We start from the raw sequence: 23,528 nt of genomic DNA on the forward strand, positions 1-23,528 counted from the left end.
CATTAAGAGTTATCCGTGTTTCGTTCTAGTATACAGAAAGGAAAAAGTACGTATACGATTCTGCAAGTATCTAACCAATCAAAAGTTTTCTCCACGAAGTCTTAGGCCAGTTTTAGAGGTCATGACTTGTTATTGAAAACCGTATTTTCAAACTTTATAAGGCGTTATTCGCGAAATTACCGATCCTTCTTCTGGAATATGGAGTTTAGCTGCAGCACTGTCACAGCGGGTGAGCAATCCTGATACTACTGCGGTGAGGTATTCTCATTTTTCATTACTCTTATTTTGATTACTAACCCCACGGTCGGAATTGCTGGTTTAATTATTCTAAATCCAAACACATATTTGCCTGGTACCTTCTCAATTTTTTCCAGTTGTTTTTATATTACGGTACTTAGTGATTATGTGAGTGGAATATTAGACAGATGAAATAGCATTTCAGTTACTGTACGTCCCGCTGCAACAGCATTCATTCGACTCAAGCAGACTTGTTAATTTCTGGCCATGGACAAGTTGCCAAATTTCGAAATCCTTAATCTGTTACCGTTTGTTACACATCAGTCCCGCTTCTATGATACTACTGGAGAGCTTTCTCGGTGGTTTGAACTTAGGATATATCACTGTCATCCATCTGTTTCTTCTTTGGCACTTTATAGAACTCTGTCAATTGCAACTCGTGTGCTAACATCTTTACTCTTTGCCCCTGTGAAATAAATTAACTGAACATCTTGTGTTCGTCAAAAACTCTCTTAATTTAACTTCTTCAGGACAAAATGTAGAACCTAAATGCACAGGCAGAACACATCAGCTGAAATCACGTACTGACATCTCTTGGCGATAAATAATGCACTGTAATTAAATTCTTCTGTCGTTTGTTGGAGTTTATACTCCACAATATGAGCGATATAGAAATGCCATAGCACACGCAACGCTTTCCAAGTTCAGGGATCTGAAAATTTCCCATGCGGCTGTTGAGAATAATTTCGATGTTCTGGAACTTCCTTGCCTAATTCCTCTTTAAATTTTGAATCTCCTACTACTCAGAGTAAGTTAGCTGCGTCAGCTTCAGTGTCTCAACGGTTGCTGGTTGTAAAACTGCTCTCCCTCTCCCTCTATATACGAGTACTTAAAATGTTCGTTTAGCGGTCGCAGATTTAAAGAAGTCCGTCGGAATTAATTTAGTTAGAGGCGAAGAAGTTATATACTGGAGAACAATAGAAAGTTAAGAATGGGTATCCGTTTGCCTATTGCCAATCACATGTCTCTGATTTGATCTTTGACATCGTTGACTGCATTTTTGCATTGAAATATAATATAAAATATAATGTCGTTGGTTGCAGTTAGTGTTTAAGAAGAGATGCTTGCAATTAACGTCGCAGTTATCAGACAACAAATCTAAAGAAACAATCGTGATTGTCTTACAATATTACTCTGGAATATTTCCTATGAAATTTACTGAATCTTAAAATAAATACTGTTTCCGGAAAGTAACGTTTCTCATTATGCACGCAAGATTTTTAACCGTGAGCGTTTGTGCCACTAATCTTACGATGAGTTTCGTTCATAACTGATCATTACATTAATTCCACTGAACTGTTTACTTAATATTTTCCTTTTTGCCGTATCTGCATAGGCGACGTGGTACGTGAGCGAATTGTTGCGAACGTGACGCGGCTAGGCGACCACTTGAAAATGTCGATCGCTAGCAGCTGAATAAATGGTCTTACCTGAGCGAAGGACGCTGTCAATTGGTTTGATATTTTCGCTCGAAGTGGAAGCGGATTGCGGTTAGTGATTCAAGTCACATTGTGTAAAATTGCGGTCAGTGGCTGTTCAGGAACATATTCCCTTCCAACCACTGTGAAGTGCATGACACAGGATACGTTCCATTATATCAGTTATTTGGGCTTTTCCCGTTCCACTCACTTGTTTTGCTCAGGAGAGCTTGTTCTGCTGACTCCAAATACCATGCAATCACCCACAGGCCGATCAAAGCGGGCACTAATTTCTATGACACTATTTTTAATAATTATCTATCTTTGGCATGCAGGCTAATAGAAGCGACGAATACAGCGTCATACCATTACAGTTGAAGTGGACACATTAAAGCCAATTATTGTCCTACATAACTTCTAATCAGTCTCTGACTAGTGGGAATGCTCATATAAAATTATTGATCTACATGACGTGTGAATTCTGTGCATGGTGACAGGCAATTACACATGGTACTTGTCATCACAGGTTAAAGAAACTGAAGCAATTGAAGCAATCAGATGCCTCCATATGAAGCCCATTTCCATATCGTTGCTGCACAGACCAGTTGACAAGCTGCTATCATCACACATAGCATTCTACAGGTTGTAAATAAACAAAAGATCTCAAAGGATATCTTTTGCAACAAGTTTCGATCAAAGCTATGTAGCCCACATAGAATAACGTAAAAATTAACGTGTGCAATGCTACACTATTCTTTTTTTGACCAGTTAACCGTTGCACAGTTACTTCCATATCTTGATAGATGAAAAGGTTTCAGATATTAACTGTACAGCAAGAAACACTCCTCTTTGCATGCTGTCATTTGCAGATATCTTCGTTTTGATATCCTCAATTGTTTATGACCTATGAGAGGTGTTCCAACCACATGATTCATGGACAGATCTGGTTGCACTTTGTGTCTGTGTGTGTCCTATAGATATAAAAACAAGCCAGCCAGCCAGTTATTGCGCTAATTTCAGCTTTAAATACTATTTCGATACGTTACCTACATTCCGTATGCAGCAATATATCACCTAAACTGAACCATATTCTAAGACTATGCAGTGCACTCTTTCCTTTGCAAATTCTTGGAATGATTTTTTTAAATTGATGGTACACACTATGACGAAAAACGAAAATGCATTCAGTCCTTTATCGAGCGAAGCTATCAGATAAACTGCACGCCTGCCGCGTGTGCAACCACATGTAGGCCACATGCGGGCCGAAGCCCAGCCAGTCTCGGCTTTGCTCGATCATTCAGGGAAGCACCCAGCATAGTGCGATAGTTAATTTAGTACTGGCGTGTGGTATTTTTCTTTTGGCACAACTCCCTTCAGTTCGGCAGAATCGCGATGTCATCTCTGTTTACGTTTCACCATTTGTTCATTACATTAAGGACGTTCACCGATCCAGTGGCTGTTTGCACAGAAAAAGCCACTGTAGCGATCTGTCGTCAAAAGCCTTTAAAACTGAATGGGAGTAACAGAAGGATGTGAATTCTCAATACCTATTATGCAGTCGCATATGCGAAAATTACTGTAAATTTGCTATTCACCAACTACAGTACCATGGAGAAGCAATTTAAAGAACTAAAGTAAGAAAATGGAGACTTTATATACACTATATGATCAAAAGTATCCGGACACCCCCAAAAACATACGTTTTTCATATTAGTTGCATTGTGCTGCCACCTACTGCAAGGTACTCCATATCAGCGACCTCAGTAGTCATTAGACATCGTGAGAGAGCAGAATGGGACTCTCCGCGGAACTCACGGACTTCGAACGTGGTCAGGTGACAGGGTGTCACTTGCGTCATACGTCTGTACGCGAGATTTCCACACTCCTAAACATCCCTAGGTCCACTGTTTCCGATATGATAGTGAAGTGGAAACGTGAAGGAACACGTACAGCACAAAAGCGTACAGGCCGGCCTCGTCTGTTGATTGACAGGGACCGTAGAAAGTTGAAGAGGGTCGTAATGTGTAATAGCAGACATCTATCCAGACCATCACACAGGAATTTCCGACTGCATCAGGATCCACTGCAAGGACTTTGACGGTTAGGCGGGAAATGAGAAAACTTGGATGTCATGATCGAATGGCCGCTCATAAGCCACACATCACGCCGGTAAATGTCAAACGACGCCTCGCTTGGTGTAAGGAGCGTAAACATTGGACCACTGAACAGTGGAAAAACATTGTGCGGGTGACGAATCGCAGTACACAATGTGGCGATCCGATGGCGAGGTGTGGGTAAGGCGAATACCCGGTGAACGTCATCTGCCACCGTGTGTAGTGCCAACAGTAAAATTCGGAGGCGGTGGTGTTATGGCGTGGTCGTGTTTTTCATGGAAGGGGCTTACAACCCTTGTTGTTTTGCTTGGCACTGCCACAGCATAGGCCTACATTGATGTTTTAAGCACCTTCTTGCTTCCCACTGCTGAAGAGCAATTCGGGGATGGCGATTGCATCTTTTAACACGATCGAGCACCTGTTCATAATGCACGGCCTGTGGCGGAGTGGTTACACGACAATAACATGCTTGTAATGGACTGGCTTGCACAGAGTTCTGACCTGAATCCTATAGAACACCTCTGGGATGTTTTGAAACACCTACTTCGTGCCAGGCTTCACCGACCGACATCGATACCTCTCCTCAGTGCAGCACTCCGTGAAGAATGGGCTGCCATTCCCCAAGAAACCTTCCAGCACCTGATTGAATGTATGCCTGCGAGAGTGGAAGCTGTTATCAAAGCTAAGGGTGGGCCAACACCGTACAGAATTACCGATGGAGGGTGCCACGAACTTGTAAGTCTTTTTCAGCCACGTGTCCAGATCCTTTTGATCCCATAATGTATAACTGCGATGTGCGTTGGTTAAGTTAAGGGGCATGCCTGGAATGATTTTTCTATGTAAATTTATGATGGAAAAATGGGTCCAGACACGAAAATTAGAGCATCCAGAATGGATTGCAGACTTCGCACTTTAAATGGATTTGACAGCACATTTCCTACAGTAAGCCATTGCAAGGGGAGAAATAGCTTGTTTCTTATTTGGCGGGGATGCATTTAAAAAGAAAATCGCGTTGTAGAAGGGACAAATTCAGACAAACAAAGCCGATTTTCCTAAGCTCATTGATATTAAAGAAGTGGTGAGGTCTGAAGAATTCATTGTGACCTTGAAAGAATTACAAGGATAGTTTTCTAAACGTTTTGAGGACATTGCCAATCTAAAATCTTTTTTTCGAGACCGTTTGCCGTTTCAGTTGAAAGCGCTCCTGTACATGTGCAGATGTCGTCTCTGTGACAGTTGGCTGCAGATTTTCAGACGTGCGTTATCGAATAGGGATTTGTAGGAGTCCGCTTGAGATGTGAGGGGTGCACTACACGAAGGAAGAAGCTACTCGGCTAGCAGAGTACTTGTAGAGAGCACGTGAGGGATTTATAGGTTAGACGCTAGTTCGAGGTACTCCGATGATCATTCGCCAGTCGAAACGCAGCAAGGGAAGTGAAGCCGCGTTCACAGTAAACACACTTCCACTGTCAACATTTTATTAGTAAACTGTCGAAGTAATCGTAACAAAGTTCCCAAATGTACTGCCCTCCAGAAAAGCTCTCGCGCGCAGATTATTCGTGGGACCGAGAGCTGGCTGAAACCCTAAGTGGAAATCTAAACATGGTTCAAATGGCTCTGAACACTATGGGACTTAACATCTGAGGTCATCAGTCCCCTAGAACTTAGAACTACTTAAACCTAACTAACCTAAGGACATCACACACATCCATGCCCGAGGCAGGATTCGAACCTGCGACCGTAGCAGTCGCGCGGTTCCGGACTGAAGCGCCTAGAACCGCTAGGCCACCGTGGCCGGCTAAGTGGAAATCTCTGCGAAATTTATCGAGTTGTGGAACATACATCTGAAAGACAGATTATAGGCCATTGGAGGGGGCTTGTTCATTGCAGTTGACAAAAATGTTGTCTCTATTCTGGTCGAAGACGAGTGCAACACTAAAGTTATTTGGTTGCGTATAACAGGTGTAAGTGGATTCAACTGTCGACGTTTTTACCGGCCACCGGATTCTGCTGTGACATTTCTAGAGTCATTCAAAGAAAGTCTACGATCAATAGCGCTTAAATACCCAGATCAATCAATGTTAGTTGGAGGCGACTTTAACCTAACAACTACAGAGTAGGATGTCTTTGGCTTTATTCATTGCCACCGCCTACCATCATGGTATGAGGGTCCGAGGACGGTCAAAAACTGATCGTAACCAGTTACCACAACATAAATGTTTTTGCTCTCGAGACTGTGTCCATTTTTAACGAACTTGAATAATGATTTGGATGCCAATTTCCTGAAAGATCATATTTATTTATATATCTCCAACAACAGACGATATCGATAGCGAGTCAGGGGCGTTACAGCTCATGATTGAAGAGCGTTTCACGTGGCCTCAGCCACTCACAGCAATGAGTCTTAAGCAAGCAGATGCAGCTCGGTCTTGTGTAGTACGCCACATGTGTTGTTTGTTATCAATCACGTCTAGCTTCTATGCAGGTACTGATCCTGCTCTGGACATTGACATAATAGCTATCGTTCTTGTTGTTTATTCAGTGTTCTTCTCATGAAAACTTGGCTTTGTTTATGAATTACCCGTTCGCACTGGGAGCAGATATAAAAGGGGCCACGAATCCTTACCCTATCGTGTTAATGGCGACGTGTTCACACACACTGCCAGTGTTACGCATCCCAGGGTTTTGGAGCGCTTACGGCAACGGCTATCACTGAAACAGTAGCAATATCAGCATCAGCAGGAACAGTTTACGGCTCAAATGCAACAGCATAAAGAACAGCAGGCTGTTCTGCTGCAGATCATCTCTCAGCAGCAACAATCATATCAGTAGGTATCCATGGCTACTCCTCCGCCGCCGTTCACTTCCTTCGGCGAGTCTTCAGTGGGCTGGGAAGTCTACGTATACCATTTTGAACTACACTGTTTTGCTTACAGCATTTCTTGTAGGAAGCAAGTGTACTGCCCTCGTCTTCTAGGAGTCCTTCATACGAAGTTCTGCAGAAGTTGCAAACACTATTGGACATTACTGAATCGTATTTCAATGGTCTCTTTGCTCATTTAACCAACTACTACGGTCAGCAGATGCATCGTGTTGCTACTAATCACCAGCTTAATCAATGTCATAAACAAAATGGCAACCGTGCGCCGAGTAGACCTAAAATTAGAAGGGTGTTGAACGCAAGTGCAGTTTCATGTACCAGAACTGTACATTTTCGTATACAGAATAACTGATTTGGGACGCGACTGTACGCCTTGCTCCCGACACGGAGGTCGCAGCAAACCTTTGTCCACGTCCGACGATAGTCTAGGTAAAGTGATTAAAATTCCTAAATCATCGGAGGTTGCTTCAGCATCACAGCGTGATTTTACAAATGAACAAGTGTCCCAAGTTGTTAGTTGCCGTCGCAAGCAGTTGTCAACTGATGATTCGTAACAGCTATCTTTTATATCGATATCCATAGCGACTCAGGGGCGTTACAGCTCATGATTGAAGAGCATTTCACGTGGGCTAAGCCACTCATAGCAGTGGGTTAAGCAAGCAGATGCAACTCAGTCTTGTGTAGTACGCCACATGTGTGTTCATGGGCGTCCGGATCGGCGGTGTCTTTTCAGAAGTACGTTGACCATTCTGTTCCTTCCTCAGTGCCCAAAGATCTTTTTGGAATGCTAATCAGACAGATCAGAAACGCTCTCCCTTCTCGTCCTCGAGACATAACACACGCACTCAAGTAATCTTCAGTCGTGTCCTGGCTGCAGCAGCGGGCACACCGGACGCAGACGCCCGCATCGTGCAGCGGACTGCTGGGCTTGCGGCAAGCGCCCCCGTGTACCAACAAACCGCACGCCTGCCTCGTGCCGAGGACAACGCAATCACGGCTGCGGAGCAGGCAGCTCCCCTGCACCCTGTGCACTTCGTTTAACGAGGTATTTGAACCAATGCTCGGTTGTGCACCTGACATTATGGTTCACATTCCTCTGAAGTTGTCTCTCGTGCCTAAATTTGGCAGAGCTCGCCCACTTCCACTTGTGGTTTGTGAGGCTGTTCAGGAGGAACTCGCTTGGCTTCAGGATCGACTTTATTTCCAAGTCTCCGCCACTCAGTAGGCGAAGCAGATGATCGATCAAAAACCAAACGGTTCTTTGTATGTCCATGGTGATTTTACCGACTACTAATTCCCAGAAGAGTTGTTGAGTAAATTGGCTGAGGGCCTCTATTATTCGAAGGTAGATTTAAAGGGTGCGAATCTCCAATAGCCACTGGATGAAGCTTCACGTCAGTTGTTACTTTTAAATACGCCATTCAGCTTAAACAGGTTCAATCACCTACTGTTTGGAGTTGCGACTGCACTTGTCAATTTTCAAAAAAGTATTTAAAACTGAGTCAAGGTATACCACACTGTGTTAATTATTTAAACGATATTATTGTCACAGGGTCGATGCACGCGGTACATCGCAAGAGTGTTGAACCTCTTTTTAAATGGCTTCAGGAAAACGACTCACGCTGTCAGTTGCAAAAGTACACTTTCTTCACCCTCAGCGTCAAATACCTGTGGCGCATTCTTAGTCACAAAGGTATCATGCCCACGCGCGATCACGTCGACGCGATCCTAAAATTGTCGGTTCCCACTAACCTTAAACAGTTGCTGGAGGTCCTAACTAAAATAGTGTACTACGCCACGTTTATTCACCAACTGGTGGAGATCGCGCCCCCTTCTCATCACCTGCACAAGAACGGCGTCAAATTTGTCTGGTTCACCGACTGGCATCAGGCTTTTCAGCTCCTTAAGCACAGTCTCAAAGCAGCTCCACGTCTGATACCATATATGCCAGGTCTACCATTGACACTGGCGTGTCTCAGTATAGCACTGAGGCAGTTTGTTCCACATCAGATGTTTCTGAGCGCCCATTTGCCTTCGACTCCAAGACATTAAATGCTACATAAATAACTCTTCCCAAATTGAGAAGAAGGGTTTGGCGATCATTTAGGAGCTCAAGAAATTTCATGTGTATTTGTATCCGAGCAAATTCCACCCTTCTTTGGGCATCTAAGCACCCAGACAAGATGGTGCAGCATCGTCAGTGCTGGAAGTTGTTTTTAAACAGGTACTACAGCCCAACACAGCAACGTAGATATTCTCTCCTGCCTCCGACTCCAATGTGGAATTGGATCACCTGGAAAAAGTTTCTTTTGCCCTGGATCAACAGCTACAAATAACCCTGGACAAATTCCTGCCGATGATACGCAGGACTGCATCGGCGTCATCCTACTATCCAGTCCTGAGAAAGGTTTTGGGCAGTTTCTGGGTACTATGTCGCTGCTGGTGGTGGACGCCCACTGAAAATTGCCGTTTGTAGCGTGCATGCTGTCCACTACCACTCCTGCTACCATCTGTGCCATTGAAAGGATTTTCACCCCACCTCCTATGAGGAGATTAAGTAGATGGTCCATACATTCAAAACACAGATGTAGAAGGCCTGGAAGACATTATCAACCAATGATCCATTGCACGCCTTCCTTGCAATGTACTGGTCCATCCCTGCCTGTGGGATCAGTCCAGCCAGCATGGACGCCAGCGTCGTAACCTGTTAGTCACGTATCCAGCGTAGCGTGCTCAACCCGTGTACGGACCCACCTACAAGCAGGATGCTCTTGTCTGGGCTCACACATTCAGCCTGCATCTATGTGGTCAGAAGGCTCGCTGTAAACAACAGAAGACGTCAGCTGTTTGACGTCACAGCCGCGTACGTCCGCCCAACCCAACACCACAACTAGCTGAGGCTGTTACTACGTACCTGCCCTCGTTTACGCCTCTGATCCATGGACAGACGCCAGGATCGGCCACAGCTTGATCTCTCGCGCACTTCCTGCGCATCTGACGCCTTGATACGACCTCCACCACTCACCGCCCACCATGCGCATTGGTGGGGGGTTACGTTTTGAGAGTCTATGGAGATGGAACCGCTCGCTATACCCCAATCTTACCTCATCACGGAGGCAGTGAGGCAGTCTACTGCTGTCAGAGCACTGTTACTCACACTACCCCCTCCGCCCTCAACTTGGCCTCCTGATGGATTTAGCACCAAGTGTATGGTACTAGATCTGCCGTTACTCTACTCTCCCTCCGCTCCCGTAGTTGAGCACCCCACAAACCAAACATCATTATTATCTCCCTCCATCCCCCCACCCCACCACACCAATCGTCGACATTAACGGCCTTACATACCGATTTCAGGGTGGAGGGATTTGATATCCAGTCGTCGACATTGTCGGCCTTACATACCGATTTCAGGTTGGAAGGATTTGATATCCCCATGACTGGAAGATATCGATAAGAGCTTGGAGGCATTACAGCTCTTGAGCGAAGAGCGCCACCAGAGGCGCACAATGCGTGTCACGTGGGAAGGATGGAAAGAAGGGAGTTTAGGGTTTAAGGTCTCGTCGGCATCAAGGTCATTAGAGATGGGTTTCACGTGGCCTCAGACACTTACAACAGTGATCTAAGCAATCATCTGCGTCCCAGTCTTGTATAGTACACCACATGTTGTTACCAATCACACCTAGTTTCTTTACAGACCCCGAGCCAGCTCTGCAAGTTGACTTGCTGGTTATCGTTCTTACAGGGGAAGCTCCCCATCGCATCCCCCTCAGATTCAGTATTAAGATGACCCAGTCGACAGCCCGTCAGAAAATGAACACAGATCAAGCATGAAAACAGGAAGAAGGTGTACTGAACTACGAAAAAAACCAAAATAGAAACGTGAATGGTCCAAGAACAAGAAGTGCGATAAAGAGAAGCCTCCAACGACAGCGGCGTCGTGGTCATGTTGACTGCCGAGAGGGCGACCCGCGTGCAAAACCCCCGTGCGGCCTTTTTTTTGTTTTTTGTTTTACTGCATTATGAACTGTCCGTCCGGTCACTGAAATGTTTGTTCTCCTTCTGTAGTCTTGGCAGTTGTCATACTATTCATTGGTAAGAGAATGCGAGCCATGTGGTAAGAATAGGTTACCGTCGCAAATAAATGTGATGAACAGTGAGAGCAGGCGAGATACCTCATACAAGTCTCATAGAAATGAAAACAACAAATAAACGGATGCGGACTTCTAGCGTCAAGACCTCCAAAACGGAACGCAACCTCAAAAACGTCAGAAACGTTTGTTTTGACTAAGCACAGAGAAACTGTGTGATTGTGAAACTGTTGCGTTCATTTGTCGCAGGTTACGTGACGAACTACGTGGTTTCATCATGATCACATTCACATTGATACGAACACTTATACCGGGCAAGGAGGCATATCTCACTCATTAACCAGTTGTAGAAGTTAGGTGCGTCGATAAGAGATTCCTATCATAAGACACACGTACTGTCACTAATGCCGTGTATAATACACCAGACTTGTTTTCCGGCGGAGAATTCGTTTGCCTTATAGCCTTGTCATCAAACCTTTGCGATTACCATCCGAAAGTCACTTCCTTTCGGTTGCTAATAGAGAAGTGCAGAATCAACTGTCATTATAGATCCCTACCGTACTCCTCGCTGTTGCGAACGGACGATACACCACGACACAGACACAAATTTCCAATTTGAATAAAGCGAACAGCGAAAAAAAATGGCACAGGAGAGGTCTGAACAAGGCTCACCCTCCTGGTAAGCCAACACCGTAACCGCTTAACCACGACGCTTTTGCTTTTTTGCACCCTGCTCTATACTGAACTACACTACCGGCCATTAAAAAATGGTTCAAATGGTTCTGAGCACTATGGGACTTAACATCTATGGTCATCAGTCCCCTAGAACTTAGAACTACTTAAACCTAACTAACCTAAGGACATCACACAACATCCAGTCATCACGAGGCAGAGAAAATCCCTGACCCCGCCGGGAATCGAACCCTGGAACGCGGACGTGGGAAGCGAAAAAGCTACCGCACGACCACGAGCTGCGACACTGGCCATTAAAATTGCTACACCAAGAAGAAATGCAGATGATAAACGGTTATTCATTGGACAGATATATTATACTAGAACTGACATATGATTGCATTTTCACGCAATTTGGGTGCATAGATCCTGAGAAATAAGTACCCAGAACAACCACCTCTGGCTGTAATAACGGCCTTGGTACGCCTGGGCATTGAGCCAAACAGTGCTTGGATGGCCTGTACAGGTACAGCTGCCCATGCAGCTTCAACACGATACCACAGTTCATCTAGAGTAGTGACTGGCGTATTGTGACGAGCCAGTTGCTCGGCCATCCTTGACCAGACGTTTTCAGTTGGTGAGAGATCTGGAGAATGTGCTAGCCAGGGCAGCAGTCGAACATTTTCTGTATCCAGAAAGGTCCGCACAGGACCTGTAACATGCGGTCGTGCATTATCCTGCAGGGATCGAATGAAGGGTAGAGCCACGGGTCGAAACACATCTGAAATGTAACGTCCTCTGTTCAAAGTGCCGTCAATGCGAACAAGAGGTGACCGAGACGTGTAAGCAATGGCACCCCATACCATCACGCCGGTTGATACGCCAGTATGGTGATGACGAATACACGCTTCCAATGTGTGTTCACCGCGATGTCGCCAAACACGGATGCGACCATCGTGATGCTGTAAACAGAACCTGGATTCATGCGAAAAAATGACGTTTTGCCATTCGTGCACCCAGGTTCGTCGTTGAGTACACCATCGCAGGCGCTGCTGTCTGTGATGCAGCGTCGAGGGTAACCACAGCCATGATCTCCGAGCTGATAGTCCATGCTGCTGCAAACGTCGTCGAACTGTTCGAGCAGACTGTTGTCTTGCAAACGTCTCCATCTGTTGACTCAGGGATCGAGACGTGGCTGTACGATCCGTTACAGCCATGCGGATAAAATGCCTGCCATGTCGAGTGCCAGTGATACGAGGCCGTTGGGATCCAGCACGGCGTTCCGTATTACCCTCCTGAACCCACCGATTCCATATTCTGCTAACAGTCATTGGATCTCGACCAACGCGAGCAGCAACGTCGCGATACGATAAACCGCAATCGCGATAGGCTACAATACGACCTTTATCAAAGTCGGAAACGTGATGGTACGCATTTCACCTCCTTACACGAGCCATCACAACAACGTTTCACCAGGCAACTCCGGTCAACTGCTGTTTGTGTATGAGAAATCGGTTGGAAACTTTCCTCATGTCAGCACGTTGTAGGTGTCGCCACCGGTTCCAACCTTGTGTGAATGCTCTGAAAAGCTAATCATTTGCATATCACAGTATCTTCTTCCTGTCGGTTAAATTTCGCGTCTGTAGCGCGTCATCTACTAGGTGAAGCAGTTTTAATGGCCAATAGTGTAATATCACAGTGATCCTCACCTGCCCTTCCTCAGATTAATGTAGCGTCTGTACTAGCTGCAAGTTTGTCAATTCTCGTTTCGTCTTCCACATGATGAGGAGACTTGACAGGCTTACCAGCGACAAGTCAGACGTCGGTGAGTATAGACAAGTGCTGAATTTCTGCCTCTTCGAGCTGTATAGCACGGTTGTCATGATGCACGACAAGGCGTCAACACTGTCCTCCTTTAAGCAAGCGACAGGAATTTTCATCTGTGATCGGAATGTGTTTTTAATATTTATCTTGCCCTTTCGATATTTTCCCATTTGCACAACCTGCTGTTTTCATTGCTAAACAACCTGTACGTCTAGCTTCTAATCTCATCCTTCCCATTCATAATTTGTCTTCGTTCATTGATAAACCCGAGTGATCGATGACATTTATTGCCTCTGCCCTCGCTTTATCTATAGCCGCCTATCCAGTTTTATTCCTCCTCTCCTGTATTGCATTCCCCCCCCCTTTTTTTTTACAGCACTACTATCGATACTTTGACCATTTTTCACTGACACAGAGAAAAACCTATTTCGTTGTCTTCTGCTTTAAAATTTTGGTATCCCGCTTTCTAGTTTGGAGGATTAAAATGTTCACAACTAATACAGTTTGTGTTTCTTTAATCTGGAGCCTCTGTTGAAATAATATTTTAATGAAAGTAAAACCCTGCCTATAACCACTAGTGTAATCCAGATAAAAATACACTGAAACGCCAAAGAAACTAGTATAGGTATGCGTACTCAAATACAGAGATATGTACACAGGCAGAATACCGCGCTGCAGTCGGCAACACCTATAAAAGACAACAAAGGTCTGGCGCTGTTGTTAAATCGGTTACTCTGCTACAATGGCAGGTTATCAAGATTTAAGTGAGTGTGAAAGCGGCGTTATAGTCGGCGCACGAGCGATGGGACACAGCATCTCCGAGGTAGCGATGAAGTGGGGATTTTCCCGTGCCACCATTTCACGAGTGTACCGTGATTATCAGGAATCCGGTAAAACGTCAAATCTCCGACATCGATGCGGCCGGAAAAAGATCCTGTAAGAACGGGACCAACGACGACAGAAGATAATCGTTCAACGTGACATAACTGCAACTCTTCCGCAAGTTGCTGCAGATTTCAATCTGCGTGCGAACCATCCAATGAAACATCATCGATATGTGCTTTCGGAACCGAAGGCCCACTCGTGTACCCTTGAAGAAATGGTACAGATTGGCTCCAGGAACCCTGTTCTGAGTCTAAATACTTTTCTGGCCACCAAAATCCCCACACATAAAGATTATTGAGATCTCTGGGATGCCTTGCAACGTGCTGTTCAGAAGAGATCTCCACCCCTCATACACATACGGGTTTATGGACAGCCCTGCAGGATTCTACATCTACATCTACATTTATACTCCGCAAGCCACCCAACGGTGTGTGGCGGAGGGTACTTTACGTGCCACTGTCATTACCTCCCTTTCCTGTTCCAGTCGTGTATGGTTCGCGGGACGAACGACTGCCGGAAAGCCTCCGTGCGCGCTCGAATCTCTCTAATTTTACATTCGTGATCTCCTCGGGAGGTATAAGTAGGGGGAAGCAATATATTCGATACCTCATCCAGAAACGCATCCTCTCGAAACCTGGACAGCAAGCTACACCCCGATGCAGAGCGCCTCTCTTGCAGGGTCTGCCACTCGAGGTTGCTACACATCTCCGTAACCCTATCACGATTACCAAATAACCCTGTCACGAAACGCGCCGCTCTTCTTTGGATCTTCTATCTTCTCTATCTCCTCTCTCAACCCGACCTGGTACGGATCCCACACTCATGAGCAATACTCAAGTACAGGTCGAACGAGTGTTTTGTAAGACACCTCCTTTGTTGATGGACTACATTTTCTTAGGACTCTCCCAATGAATCTCAACCTGACACCCGCCTCACCAACAATTAATTTTATATGATCATTCCACTTCAAATTGTTCAGTATGCATACTCCCAGATCTTTTACAGAAGTAACTGCTACCCGTGTTTGCTCCGTTATCATATAATCATACAATAAAGGATCCTTCTTTCTATGTATTCGCAATACATTACATTTGTCTATGTTAAGGGTCAGTTGCCACTCCCTGCACCAAGTGCCTATCTGCTGCAGATCTCCCTGCATTTCGCTGCAATTTTCTAATGCTACAACTTCTCTGTATACTACAGCATCATCCGCGAAAAGCCGGATGGAACTTCCGTCACTATCTACTACGTCATTTATATATATATATTGTGAAAAGCAATGGTCCCATAACACTCCCCTGTGGCACGCCAGAGGTCACCTTAACGTCTGTAGACGTCTCTCCATTGAGAACAACATGCTGTGTTCTGTTTGCTAAAAACTCTTCAATCCAGCCACGCAGCTGGTCAGATATTCCGTAGGCTCGTACTTTGTTTATCAGGCAACAGTGCGCAACTGTATCGAACGCCTTCCGGAAGTAAAGGAAAATGGCACCTACCTGGGAGCCTGTATTTTATATTTTCTGGGTCTCATGAACAAATAAAGCGAGTTGGGTCTCACACGATCGCTGTTTCCGGAATCCACGTTGATTCCTACAGAGTAGATTCTGGATTTCCAGAAATGACACGATACGCGAGCAAAAAACATGTTCTAAAATTCTACAACTGATCGATGTCAGAGATATAGGCCTATAGTTTTGCGCATCTGCTCGACGACCCTTCTTGAAAACTGGAACTACCTGTGCTCTTTTCCAATCATTTGGAACCTTCCGTTCCTCTAGAGATTTGCGGTACGCGGCTGTCAGAAGGGGGGCAAGTTCTTTTGCGTACTCTGTGTAGAATCGAATTGGTATCCCGTCAGGTCCAGTGGACTTTCCTCTGTTGAGTGATTTCCGTAGCTTTTCTATTCCTTGGACATTTATTTCGATGTCAGCCATTTTTTTCGTTCGTGCGAGGATTTAGAGATTCCTGGGATCAGTTCCCTCCAGCATTACTTCAGACGTTAGTTTGTCACGTCATGTAGTGGCATTTCTGCCTGCTCCCGGCGACCCTACACGATGTTAGGCAGGTATACCAGTTTCTTTGGCTCTTCAGTGTCAATCTGCGGTCTCAGTGCAGCTTAGTAGCGTACACTGCACCTCTTGGTGTGAATCACACAATACGGCTTGGGTCAGAATTGTCTGTCAATATGATTCTAAGCTAGTTTCAAGCTGACACAATGTGCGTAAGCCACTTTACGAGCAAAATATTTGTCGTCATGGGAAGTTGCCCGCCGAACTGGCCTATATAACGGAGAAGTAATTCGAACATTCAGCTTCTTTTGTGGGACACAAAACATTGAAGGTCTGCGTCGAAGTTGTCGCCAGCGGTCAACAACACCAGTAGATGACCACTACGTGCAAATTATGGCAATTAGATACCCCGTGGAGAATACAACAGAATTGCGCCTTGCCTTTTTGGCCTCTAGACAACAATTGACAGGTCCCAGACTAAATTTTGCCATTACCATTTCATGTTGACATCCACCTGTTTTGATGCCTAATCTAATGCCTAATTTGTACTTTGTTTGCTTTCTCCCTCTCTTTTTCCTCGTCCCTCCCCCCCCCCCTCTTTGTCTCTCGTGTCTGCATGTGTGTGTGTGTGTGTGTGTGTTCTGAAAGGTGTGACATTGCACAGGGTATTGAATTCATTTCCCTTTAAGTATTGCCGTCTGTATGTGAAAGCTTTCTTCTATAGAAGTTATTGCTACAGACTGTGAATGGATTTTAGTATTTTTCAATGTGCATCTGTGTTATTTGGCTGTTGACTGTGAGGTACTAAGTACCCAGTAAATTTACTATGTGAGCTGTCAGTTTTTATGGCTCTAAGCTGTTCACAAAAGATTGTTTAAAAATTTGTGTTTGTCTGTCATATGTATACCGACTGACAAGTGATGTATACTTGGTTTATACCCGATATATTGTATTTGTTTCCTGTGTTCTAACATTTCTCTGTGTGGTGTTGTCTGTTGTGTTACCGCCCGCATCTCGTGGTCGTGCGGTAGCGTTCTCGCTTCCCACGCCCGGGTTCCCGGGTTCGATTCCCGGCGGGGTCAGGGATTTTCTCTGCCTCGTGATGGCTGGGTGTTGTGTGCTGTCCTTAGGTTAGTTAGGTTTAAGTAGTTCTAAGTTCTAGGGGACTTATGACCACAGCAGTTGAGTCCCATAGTGCTCAGAGCCATTTGAACCATTTTTGTTGTGTTACCTATTTGAAGTCTCTGTTTCTTTACAATGTTGTCTATTCTGTGAACTATCTAATCATCATAGGTAAGATGTGTGTGGGTTTTTGTTTTGTGGTGTCGTATGTGGTGCAATGGTCTGTGTACTGAAAAATGTTTGGGCACTTCATCGAATAACAGGCGGAACTACAGCGTTTGGACAAAAACACGATAACACGGCGAGAAATGCATGCTTGCATGCTTGAACAGAGCAGTGTTCAGTGCAGTTGTGAGTGCATAAGGCGGAGCTAAGAGAATTCGAACGTGTACAGTTGTTGGTGCTCATATGGTGGGTGCTTCAGTAACCAAGGTAACCGATGTGTTAGGGTCTCAAGAGGCATCATATCGAAAACTTATACCGTGTACAGGGAAAGTGGAAAACCATCATCCTCTATGTCACAACGCGGACGAAAGTGGGTTTTGAGTCATCTCGGCGATCGGTGACTGAAGAGGATTGTGACGTAAAGTCGGAAGAAGCGCTGCAGAACTGCATGTGGCACTCGCGAACCATGTCAGCACCGAGACACCGAAAGGGAGCCCCGTAAGCAGGGAATTTCCTGGTGAGCTGGATTTCCAAAACCCACTCATCAGTGATGCTAAAGCCCGTAAAAGGAAAACATGCTGCCGAAGCCGTAAAACCTGGACTATGAAGCAGTGGAGGAATTTAATTTGGTCGTATGAGACTCGTTTTACGTTGTTTCCAACTGTGGCCGAGTTTACGCCCTGAGAGTGAAACATTGTGGGGTTCAGTGATGATTTGGGAGGCATATAGTGGTATCCCTTGGACCCCTTCGTTATTCCTCAAGATCACTTTGCTGCGAAGGGCTATCTACATTTACATCTACGTGACTATTCTACAATTCACAAAAAATGGTTCAAATGGCTCTGAGCACTATGGGACTTAACATCTTAGGTCATCAGTCCCCTAGAACTTAGAACTACTTAAACCTAACTAACCTAAGGACATCACAAACATCCATGCCCGAGGCAGGATTCGAACCTGCGACCGTAGCAGTTCCACGGTTCCGGACTGCAGCGCCTAGAACCGCATGGCCACCGCGGCCGGCTACAATTCACTCTTAAGTGCCTGGGAAAGGGTTCTTGGAATCACCTTTAGACTGTTTCTCTACCGTTCCAATCTCTAAGAGCGCGTGGAAAAACGAACATTTAAATTTTTATGCACTCGGCTCTGATTTCTCTCATTTTATTACTATGATGTTTTATCCCTCTGTAGGATGGCGACAGTAAAATATTTTCACATTCAGAGGAGAAAGTTGGTGACTGTAATTTCGTGAAAAGATCTCGCTGCATGGAGAAACTTCTTTAATTTTAATGATTACCACCCCAGTTCGTGTATCATATCCGTGACACTCTTTCCCATATTTCGGGATAAAACAAAACGAGCTGCCTTTCTTTGGACTTTTTGGATCTTCTCCGTCAATCCTATCTGGTAAAGATCTCATAGGGCACAGCAATACTCCAGCAGAGGACGAACAAGCGTTGTGCTTGCCGTCAGTTCATACGCCTGTTGTATCTTCAAGTGTTCTGTCAACAAAACGCAGTCTTTGGTTTGCCTTCCCCACAAAATTACCTATGAGATCGTTCCAGTTTTAGTTGCTCGTCATTGTAATTCCTATGTATTTAGTTGAATTTACAGCCTTTAGATACGTGTGATTCATCGTGTAACCGAAATTTAACGAATTCCTTTCTGTACACAAGTGAATGACCTCACACTTTTCCTTATTCAGAGACAACTGCAACTTTTCGCACCATGCAGATATCGTATCTGAATCATTTTGCAATTGGTTTTGATCTTCTGATGACTTTAATAGAAAGTAAAGACAGCATCATCTGAAAACAATGTAATCAGGCTGCTCAGGTTGTCTCCTAAGTCACGTGTATAGATTAGGGGCAGCAGAGGGCCTACAACACTTCCTTGGAGAACGCCATATATCACTTCTGTTTTACTTGATCATCGTCATTCGATTACTACCTGCCAGGAAATGAGGAATCCAGTCGCACAACCGAGGCGACTCTCCATAGGCACTCAATTTGCTTAGAAGTGTTTTGTGACAGTTCTGGCGGATCAGATCTACCCCACTGTGCAATATTTGTTGGCCACTGGTGATGCTGTGTTCCAAGACGACAGGGCCGCTGTTCACACAGGGCGCATAGCCAGGTATTGGTTTTATGAGCACGAGGATGATGTGTCGTATTTCTCGTGGCGTTCACAGCCACCAGATCTGCACATGATTGAGCCTTTGGAGAGGAGTGTGCGTGATGTCCAACTACATTGTCTGGGAGATGATGCTGGGTGTGATGAATGGCAGCTAGTCCGAAAAGAGGGGAAAATCTAAGTCAGTGTGGATGAGTAAGAAAAATAAACCTGTAATGTTCAGATACAGTATTAGTAGTGTCCTGCTTGATACCGTCACGTCGTTTAAATATGTGGGCATAATGTTGCAAGGCGATATGAAATGGAAGGAGTATGTGAGGATTGTGGTAGCAAAGGGGAATGGTCGACTGCGGTTTATTGGGAGAATTGTAGGAATGTGTGGTTCATAAAGTGTGACCTATTGTTGAATACAGCTTGAGTGTTTGGGATCCGTACCAGATCGGATTAAAGGAGGAGCAATTCAGACGCTGGATGCTAGATTTGTTGCTGGTAGATGTGACCAACACATAAGTGTTACGCAGATGCCTTGGGAACTCAAGCGGGAATCCCTGTAGGGAAGGCGACGTTCTTTTCGAAGAAGACTATTGAGAAAATACGAGACTGGAATAGAAGGGAGAACCGATAGAGGTACTCAAGGTACCCTCCGCCACACACCGTCAGGTGGCTTGCGGAGTATGAATGTAGATGCAGATGTAGAAGAGAGCGGGACATGAAGCTGAATGCAGAACGATTCTGTTGCCTCCAGCATACATTGCCCGTTAGGACCTCGATGATAAGGTACGAGAAATACGGACTCATGTGGCGGCATGTAGATGGTCGGTTTTCCCTCTTCCTATTTGCGAGTGCAAGAAGAAAGGAAATGACTATTAGTGGTATGGGATAATCTTCGCCACGCGCCGTGAGGTGGATTCCGAAGTATCGATGTACCGGGTGATCAAAAAGTCAGTACAAATTTGAAAACTGAATAAATAATGGAATAATGTAGATATGTTCTTGTTGTGGTCTTCAGTCCTGAGACTGGTTTGATGCAGCTCTCCATACTACTCTATCCTGTGCAAGCTTCTTCATCTCCCAGTACTTGCTGCAACCTACGTCCTTCTGAATTTGCTTAGTGTATTCATCTCTTGGTCACCCTCTATGATTTTTACCCTCCACACTGCCCTCCAATGCTAAATTTGTGATCCCTTGATGCCTCAGAACATGTCCTACCAACCGGTCCCTTCTTCTAGTCAAGTTGTGCCACCAACTCCTCTTCTCCCCAATTCTATACAATACCTCCTCATTAGTTACGTGATCCACCTACCTCATCTTCAGCATTCTTCTGTAGCACCACATTTCGAAAGCTTGTATTCTCTTCTTGTCTAAACTATTTATCGTCCATGTTTCACTTCCATACATGGCTACACTCCATACAAATACTTTCAGAAATGACTTCCTGACACTTAAATCTATACTCGATGTTAACAAATTTCTCTTCTTCAGAAACGCTTTTCTTGCCATTGCCAGTCTACCTTTTATATCCTCTCTACTTCGACCATCATCAGTTATTTTGCTCCCCAAATAGCAAAACTCCTTTACTACTTTAAGTGTCTCATTTCCTAATCTAATCCCCTCAGCATCACCAGACTTAATTCGACTGCATTCCATTATCCTCGTTTTGCTTTTGTTGATGTTCATCTTATATCCTCCTTTCAAGACACTGTCCATTCCGTTCAACTGCTCTTCCAAGTCTTTTGCTGTCTCTGACAGAATTACAATGTCATCGGCGAACCTCAAAGTTTTTATTTCTTCTCCATGGATTTTAATACCTACTCCGAATATTTCTTTTGTTTCCTTCACTGCTTGCTCAATATACAGATTGAATAACATCGGGGAGAGGCTACAACCCTGTCTCACTCCCTTCCCAACCGCTGCTTCCCTTTCATGTCCCTCGACTCTTATAACTGCCATCTGGTTTCTGTACAAATTGTAAATAGCCTTTCGCTCCCTGTGTTTTACCCCTGCCACCTTTACAATTTGAAAGAGAGTATTGCAGTCAACATTGTCAAAGGCTTTTTCTAAGTCTACAAATGCTAGAAACGTAGGTTTGCCTTTCCTTATTCTGTCTTCTAAGATAAGTCGTAACGTCAGTATTGCCTCACGTGTTCCAATATTTCTACGGAATCCAAACTGATCTTCCCCAAGGTTGGCTTCTACTAGTTTTTCCATTCGTCTGTAAAGAATTCGCGTTAGTATTTTGCAGCTGTGGCTTATTAAACTGATTGTTCGGTAATTTTCACATCTGTCAACACCTGCTTTCTTTGGGATTGGAATTATTATATTCTTCTTGAAGTCTGAGGGTATTTCACCTGTCTCATACATCTTGCTCACCAGATGGTAGAGTTTTGTCAGGACTGGCTCTCCCAAGGCCGTCAGTAGTTCTAATGGAATGTTGTCTACTCCCGGGGCCTTGTTTCGACTCAGGTCTTTCAGTGCTCTGTCAAACTCTTCACGCAGTATTGTATCTCCCATTTCGTCTTCATCTACATTCTCCTCCATTTCCAGAATATTGTCCTCAAGTACGTCGCCCTTGTATAGACCCTCTATGTACTCCTTCCACCTTTCTGCCTTCCCTTCTTTGCATAGAACTGGGTTTCCATCTGAGCTCTTGATATTCATACAAGTGGTTCTCTTTTCTCCAAAGGTCTCTTTAATTTTCCTGTAGGCAGTATCTATCTTACCCCTAGTGAGATAAGCCTCTACATCCTTACATTTGTCCTCTAGCCATCCCTGCATAGCAATTTTGCACTTCCTGTCGATCTCATTTTTGAGACGTTTGTATTCCTTTTTGCCTGCTTCATTTACTGCATTTTTATATTTTCTCCTTTCATCAATTAAATTCAATATTTCTTCTGTTACCCAAGGATTTCTACTAGCCATCGTCTTTTTACCTACTTGATCGTCTGCTGCCTTCACTACTTCATCCCTTAGAGCTACCCATTCTTCGTCTACTGTATTTCTTTCCCCCATTTGTGACAATTGTTCCCTTATGCTCTCCCTGAAACTCTCTACAACCTCTGGTTCTTTCAGTTTATCCAGGTCCCATCTACTTAAACTCCCACCTTTTTGCAGTTTCTTCAGTTTTAATCTACAGCTCATAACCAATAGATTGTGGTCAGAGTCCACATCTGCCCCTGTAAATGTCTTACAATTGTAAGACAATGTAGATAGAGAAGTACAAATTGACACACATTTTTGGAATGACATGGGGTTTTATTAGAACAAAAAAAATATACAAAAGTTCAAAAAATGTCCGACAGATGGCGCTTCATCTGATCAGAATAGCAATAATTAGCATAACAAAGTAAGACAAAGCAAAGATGATGTTCTTTACAGGAAATGCTCAATATGTCCACCATCATTCCTCAACAATAGCTGTAGTCGAGGAATAATGTTGCGAACAGCACTGTAAAGCATGTCCGGAGTTATGGCGAGGCACTGGCGTCGGATGTTGTCTTTCAGCATCCCTAGAGATGTCGGTCGATCACGATACACTTGCGGCTTCAGGTAACCCCAAAGCCAATAATCGCACGGACCTAGGTCTGGGGTCCTGGGAGGCCAAGCATGACGAAAGTGGCGGCTGAGCACACGGTCATCATCAAACGACGCTCGTAAGAGATCTTTCACGCGTCTAGCAATATGAGGTGTTTTCTTTTGGTTCTAATAAAACCCCATGTCATTCTAAGCTTGTGTGTCAATTTTTACCTTCCTATCTACATTATTCCGTGGTTTATTAAGTTTTCAAATTTATACTGACTTTTTGATCACCCAGTAGATGTAAGATCGTCGCTGCTTGAAGTTGCTACTATTTTGCATGAAAAATGGTATAAGACTGCTTAAAAACCGTACAGGCCCTGCATCTATCTATTCAGAGACGACTG

General features: G+C 44.6%; 1 protein-coding gene across 2 annotated transcripts in view; it reads left to right on the top strand.

The window, feature by feature from the left end:
- Positions 1-23,528, top strand: part of LOC126195604 (lysosomal acid glucosylceramidase-like) — a 149,290-nt gene that overhangs the window by 8,851 nt on the left and 116,911 nt on the right. The window lies entirely within an intron of this gene.

Source organism: Schistocerca nitens, chromosome 1, assembly GCF_023898315.1.
Source record: "Schistocerca nitens isolate TAMUIC-IGC-003100 chromosome 1, iqSchNite1.1, whole genome shotgun sequence".
Lineage (NCBI taxonomy): Eukaryota > Metazoa > Arthropoda > Insecta > Orthoptera > Acrididae > Schistocerca > Schistocerca nitens.